At 42.5% G+C, this 6,885-nt stretch overlaps 1 long non-coding RNA gene across 1 annotated transcript; it reads right to left on the bottom strand.

Moving 5' to 3' along the window:
• Positions 1-3,637: 3,637 nt before the first annotated feature.
• LOC112845444 (uncharacterized) lies at positions 3,638-5,902 on the bottom strand. Its single transcript, XR_003218262.1, has 2 exons — positions 5,644-5,902; positions 3,638-4,569 (listed from the first exon to the last, which is right to left on the bottom strand). It is a non-coding gene; the product is annotated as an uncharacterized LOC112845444 (long non-coding RNA).
• Between the last annotated feature and the right edge of the window lie 983 nt (positions 5,903-6,885).

The following is a 6,885-nucleotide window of genomic DNA, read 5'->3' as shown; positions in this document are numbered from 1 at the left end:
ATTCATAAATCTGCAGGTCTGTGCTTTTAAAAGAGCGTCAGAGTGAAAAAAGTCACTGAGTGGAAACAGAATCCAACAGGAACGAGCAGCAGAGCGCTGACTGATGATGACTGCAGTAATGATGTGTTTGATTAAGTTTGAGCTGATGTTTAAAATAAATTGATAAATAATCTGGACACAGTTTGGTTTGTTTTTCTAACCAGGACAAGAGGGAGGAGGAGGAGAGACCAGAGACCAGAGTCTGACAGTTTAAAGGAGCCACCATGGCTCAATAGAAGCTCTGAGGTCACTCTGTCAACATGTCAGCACACGAGCTCACACATGACTCAACATGGAGCTCTGAGTGTTCATTAAAGGATCATTGTGTGAAAGAGGCTCTAACACAGCTGACTGCAGCCTTTAGCTGTGAGCACACAGTGTCTCACATTTACATTCACTTTACTGTCAAACACACTCAGTAACTTTAAACAGCTGCTGTGGTTCCAGGGCTGAGCCCCCAGTGTTTCCCCTGATCAGGTCTAAGATATCTGCCTGCACTGACTGCAGGGCCCAGCTACAGGATCAGGTTCAGCTATAAATAGACTGCATGTTTTACAGGGACTGTCAACACTAAAGGAGGCCGAGGACAAACTAAACAGGACACAAACAAACACACACAGTTTGTTTATGAAAAAATTCAGCCAGTGAGTTTGATTCAAGCTGATCAATAATCTATAATCATGTGGATTTGTCTTCAAACACAAGAGTGATCAAAGTTTGTCCTGAAATAAGAGCTGAACATTTGCTCCAAACATCACAGGAACAAACAGTCAAACTGTTCAAGGAGGAAACAAAGCAAACTTACAATTTGTCCACACAGAAACAACAGGCTCCACCGTCTCCACCTGTCAGCTGCTCCAGCTGCTGCTGCTCTTCTCCTGGACCTCAGACAGCAGGTGGTGCAGTCTCAGTGACTCAATGTTCTCTTCAAACTGGTGAAATCTGAACATCAGCGCGTCACAGCAGGACACTAAACATAGCTCTGAGCTGTGTTTAGGAGGACTCGGTGGTGTGGCGTTCAAAGACCGGTGATGCTAACATTGATACGCTCAGGAACTTAGAGGTGTTCAGTAAATGTCGCTGTTGTTCTTCTTCACTTGTCTGTGATGTCAGCATTAAAACTGCTGCTCACATGCAACGTGCTGTTCCCAGGACTGCGCTCTTCTGGACAGAGATCTCCGATGTTGTTCCCGGGATCTGCTGGAGCCACTCGCCTAGCTTGGGAGTCACCGCACCTAGTGCTCCGATTACCACGGGGACCACCGTTACCTTCATCCTCCACATCCTCTCGAGCTCTTCTCTGAGCCCTTGGTATTTCTCCAGCTTCTCGTGTTCCTTCTTCCTGATATTGCTGTCATTCGGAACCACTACATCGATCACTACAGCCGTCTTCTTCTGTTTGTCTACCACCACTATGTCCGGTTGGTTAGCCACCACCATTTTGTCCGTCTGCATCTGGAAGTCCCACAGGATCTTAGCTCGGTCATTCTCCATCACCCTTGGGGGCATCTCCCATTTTGACCTCGGGACTTCCAGGTTATACTCGGCACAGATGTTCCTGTACACTATGCCGGCCACTTGGTTATGGCGTTCCATGTATGCCTTGCCTGCTAGCATCTTGCACCCTGCTGTTATGTGCTGGATTGTCTCTGGGGCATCTTTACACAGCCTGCACCTGGGGTCTTGCCTGGTGTGATAGACCCCAGCCTCTATGGATCTTGTACTCAGAGCTTGTTCTTGTGCTGCCATGATTAGTGCCTCTGTGCTGTCTTTCAGTCCAGCTTTGTCCAGCCACTGGTAGGATTTCTGGATATCAGCCACCTCCTCTATCTGCCGGTGGTACATACTGTGCAGGGGCCTGTCCTTCCATGATGGTTCCTCGTCTCCCTCCTCTTTCTTGGGTTTCTGCTGCCTGAGGTATTCACTGAGCACACTCATACTCTCTCCCGCACTCGATATATTAAATAATCGATGATGGTACTGACATGAAGGAAGAGAAAGTTACAGGTTTCATCCTTTGACTTTGTCTCCGTGCCTTTGGGCGATTTTCAGAAGGACAGATGTTTCTGTTCTATTCTTAAATCCATTTTTTTCAAACACAAACACTATTTTAAAGCTTCTAGAGAGTAAAATAATAATGATTATAATAACAGTAATAAAAACACTCTCAGATCCATCAAACCAAGCAGCAGAAAGAACAATAAGAGAAGAGAAAACTTTAACCTTGTAGACTTCATTATGTTCCAGCTGCTCTACAGATGCTGTGACCTCGAACTTAAGCAGGTCGTAAAGTATGTGCAGCTTCATAATTACACCCTGTGGTATTTAGACAGCAGAACAACTAAGAATAACAACTACAAATAATGTTTTTAGGTTTCTGTTGTACTGCAAGGTTCTGTACAGGAGAACCAAACCAAGAGCAAATATTACATGTCATTTACACAAGAGCCATCAAAATTTATCAAATTGAATCATCTTTGTTTAGATGCAAGAAGAATCATATAGAAATGAAAAAGTATAAATGTAAATCCAGAGCAAAGATATCCTCTAAATCAGGCTCGTCGCTGTTGCAGATTTTTCTCTCGCTGTTCTGGCTCACAGCGCTGCAAGCAGAAAAATAAATATCGCCAAAGGTGTGAAAGGGAACTAATTAGTAAGAGTATTGTTACTCTCCCCAGGAGTAGTCCAGCAGTAGAAATCAGTCCAATAACGAGGTGTGTAACATCTAGCAGGGTGACAGAAAAGCCCAGGGTAACTTCTAAGGACCTCAACGTCTCTCTCACATTGCGTTTTTAAACATGTTTCCATTTGTCACTTCAGTCTTTACTCTGAAATACAGGAAGAGAAATCATGGCTGAAACAATTTCTCATGAAACCAGGGCTGTGGTCCAACAGTCAGTTTTGGTGAGGAAGGTTCCTGAGAGAAGTGACCCAGAAGTATCTGTGTAGCAGCCACAATGAATCACGACCATGAGCTTTATTAACTGATCAAAGTCTATTCTTTCATCTTCTGTATTATTCAGTTTGCATTGGTAATGCCCATTATTGTAATGCTTTTTTAAGATGATCAAAACTTTATTTCACTTTGGCTTAGCTGGGATAAGTGATGCATGGAGGGAATTTTACTTCAGCCACAGAAATCCTAAACAGGAAGGAGGAGCAGAGTTACAGTGGATCACTATCCAGCAGGGAAACAAGATTTATTTCAATTTCTTGGCTATGAGTGAGATTTACTAAGTGGGCAAATTAGGGTGATGATACCGTTCCAGAGTGATCTCTTAATAGTGCACTAATTTACACTCAGAGATGCATGCAGCCAGTTCAACCAGGAGACTCAGTGACTCAGTGGTATAAGGGATAAATCTTCTGACCGAACCTGCTGGACTGTGTGAGGTCCTGAGAGTGAGGATTTATCCACAGGAGAGCTGCGTTCTTACAAACCATCCCACTGTGTAAACCTGACATCTGTGGAACAGCTGAGCTGTATGATGTGTACAAGGACACAAAATATTATTGACCATCAGATCCCGAGCCCTCCATGTGTTAATCAAGACACTGCTGCTGAGCTACATCCATAAATAATGAATAAATTAGGAGCTAAAGCTAAAAGGACAGTTTATTTGTACCAGCTTCATGTGAACACATTCAAGAACATCACAGATGAAAGAAACATTAAAAACTTCCACACTACATAAAGCAAGAAAAATAGTTTTTCTTTCAGGTGGTTTCAGAAAAACAAAAACATCAAACAGCTCCAAGAGTCTCTTTGAAAGAACTAAAAACCTTTATTCTCCAATCATGAGTGAACTCCCCGATGAAGCCTTGTGTGCTAAAACATGTCAGAGATTTACAGGTTAAACATGAGTTTCCAAAACGTTTTGCTGGAGAACAATGAACTCAAGCTTTTTGAGTCTGACTCTGAAACCAGAGGATCTTTCTGTCTCTTCAGATTCACTGTGATGGGAGTGATTTCAGCCCTGAGTGATCACGCTGATGTTTGCACAGAGCAGACAATGAGGTGAATGTTTGGGCACATTGGTAATAGTGAAACAGTTTATTAGTAACGTGGGATCGTTTGTGTTTGGAGTATGAACTGAGATTCCTGAAGCTCTTGTCACACTGATCACAGCTGTAGTTTCCTTCCATGTGTGCACGTTCATGATAGTTACGACCATTTGAGTGTGAGAAGCTTCTGTCACAGTGTCTGCACTTGTACGGTTTCTCTCCTGTGTGGACTCGTTTGTGTGTTTTAAGCTCCCATGCAGTGGTGAAGGATGACCCACACTGATCACAGAGGTGCTTTTTAACCCCACTGTGAATCAGTTCATGTTTTTTTAAGTCACGTGATGTGGTGAAGCTTCTCCCACATTCTTTGCAGTATTTCAGTTTGTCTCCAGTGTGTCTATGTTGATGTATTTTTAGGCCGGCTTGCTGACTGAAAGTTTTTCCACAGATGTCACAACAAAAGTCTTTCCCACCACCACAGCGATGACAGGGTTGAGAACTGGATCCATCTGTGTCGCTCTGCTTCTAAACAAAGACAGAAACACAGTGTAAGTCAGTCCTTCAACACTTTTATCCTGAACGTCGCCTGAAATAAAGAGCATCTCTGCAGACGTCCAATTACATTTTACTGTTTCAGTTGAAACACTCAGTTCACTGGGCTACAATAACTACAATACTACCACCATAATACTACAGTAATACTAAAATCATAACTGACATGAAAATCTGAATAATCACTAAGGCTACGTTCACACTGCAGGCGAAAGCGCATCAAATCCGATTTTTTTTCTGACCCTATGCGACCCATATCGGATCACGGTATGACAGTGTGAATGGCACAAATCCGATATTTTCAAATCCGATCTGGGTCACTTTCGTATGTGGTCCTGAATCCGATACATATCCGATGTTTTAGAAAGCGACTGCTGTTTGAACGGTCATGTCACATTAAATCCGTCTTTTACTTCACGGACACAAGACAGACGCCAATTATCAGCACTGGAGAAGCGCCCGAGACGACATCGCGAACGCTTCCTGGCCATCCAGTGTAGATGTTAGTGAAACTGTTGGGAAGACAACGTTGGAGAAACGTGAACATTTTATTTGTACTGTATAATCTGCAGATTCTGACAGAAATCTGCAACTATCCTTTGAAGCACCGCTCCTCTAAAACAGCAATAAGGATCATTATTAGGTTATTTACATTATTATGTAAATAACAAAATAACTTAAATCAAAAACTGGGAAACATAAAGTCCGAAGTCTTTATATTAAGGGCCATCAGTCAAACAATACTGTTTGCTCTGGGTCTAAACAGAGCGCGTTGTGTGTGACGTCTTCTTTTGCGCATGCGGGCCGCTTTGAGCGTTCACACTAGAGCGCGTTTGATGTCGCATTTTATGTGTAGTGTGAACAAGCAGACAAAAAAATCGGATTTGATCGAAAAATCGGAATTGAGCATTAAGACCTGCAGTGTGAACGTAGCCTCAGAGCTGCTTTTCCATGCAGTAGAATTGCTAACATGCTAACACAGTTTAATGAGCAGAGTTGTTCCAAACAGTCAGGCTAAAATGACAAGATAACAATATAAATACATACCTCACAGTAGCACTTGTAGAGTCTCTTTCTGGTGTGGATCTGTTGGTGTCGTCTCAGGGAATGTGGAGATTTAAAAGTCTTCTCACACAGGTCACATTCATAAGGTCGTCCCTCAGTGTGGGTAAACGTGTGTCATTGTAACTGTGTGTCTGTAGCAAAGTATTTGCCACACTGATCACAGCAGTACACATCATGTCTGCTGTGAATGCGTCGGTGTATATTTCGGTTTCCTCTCTGGCTGAAAGTTTTTCCACACTGATCACAGCTGTATGCCTTAACTCCACTGTGGATGAGTTGGTGTTTTTTTAGGGAACCCCTCCAGGAAAAAGACTTTCCACACAAGTAACAGCTGAACGGTCTCTCTCCAGTGTGGATGACCTGATGATGTTTTAGTGAAGCCTTCTTAGTAAACTCCTTCCCACACTCGTCACAGCTGCATGCCTTCCCAGATAGCAAGACGACATTGAATCTATGTTGATTTTTCATCCGAACCGTCGTATATGGTCGGGGTTGAAATGCCAATGTTGTAACAACATTGAAATACTGTGGTAAACCGACGGTCTTACTATAGAGACGTTGTAACGATGTTGATTCACCGTTATTTTTTGTCATTGATATTTGATCTATTTATAGTCGACCAGGTGACAACAACAACGTCGAGAAAACGTCTATTTATAGTTGACGATCATTCGGCTCCGGTCACCATCAAAAACCATCGATTTGTAGTTGAGCATTAAATTTCATTGCAACTGATCGGGTATAAAGTACCAGAGAAAGTAGATTTATTGTTCATTTGTTATCAATGACTTGGTCTAGTTCACCAGCTTTAAAAAATCGTGTCTACGTGCAATTTATGTATAGTTGACCGGGAAATTAAAGCAGCGATCACTTGGACTATTCCACAGCACCCCTCTCACATTGGTACATCCCCCCAGGTATTCATTGTCTTCTACAGTAGAGCGGGACATTTGATTTACTCTCAGCGGAATTGACCGGAGAAGGCATCAGGTCATGCACTGCACTGGCCTGCACCACGATTAGTATAAGGTAAGAATGAATGATTTTTTTTTCCTACTTGTTATTTCCATGTTTGCATTTGAATAACAGTAAAAAACTCGTTAATGTTGTACATTAACGAGTTTTTTTACTGTTATTTACGTTGCTCCCAAAAAATGTGGGAGCCCGAAATTGTGTCTACTTCTTACAATCCGGCAACAAATAAATTGCACTGCGAACAAAGTA

Source organism: Oreochromis niloticus, unplaced genomic scaffold, assembly GCF_001858045.2.
Source record: "Oreochromis niloticus isolate F11D_XX unplaced genomic scaffold, O_niloticus_UMD_NMBU tig00007374_pilon, whole genome shotgun sequence".
In the NCBI taxonomy this organism is placed as follows: Eukaryota; Metazoa; Chordata; class Actinopteri; order Cichliformes; family Cichlidae; genus Oreochromis; species Oreochromis niloticus.
This window is presented reverse-complemented; position numbering and strand designations above follow the sequence as displayed.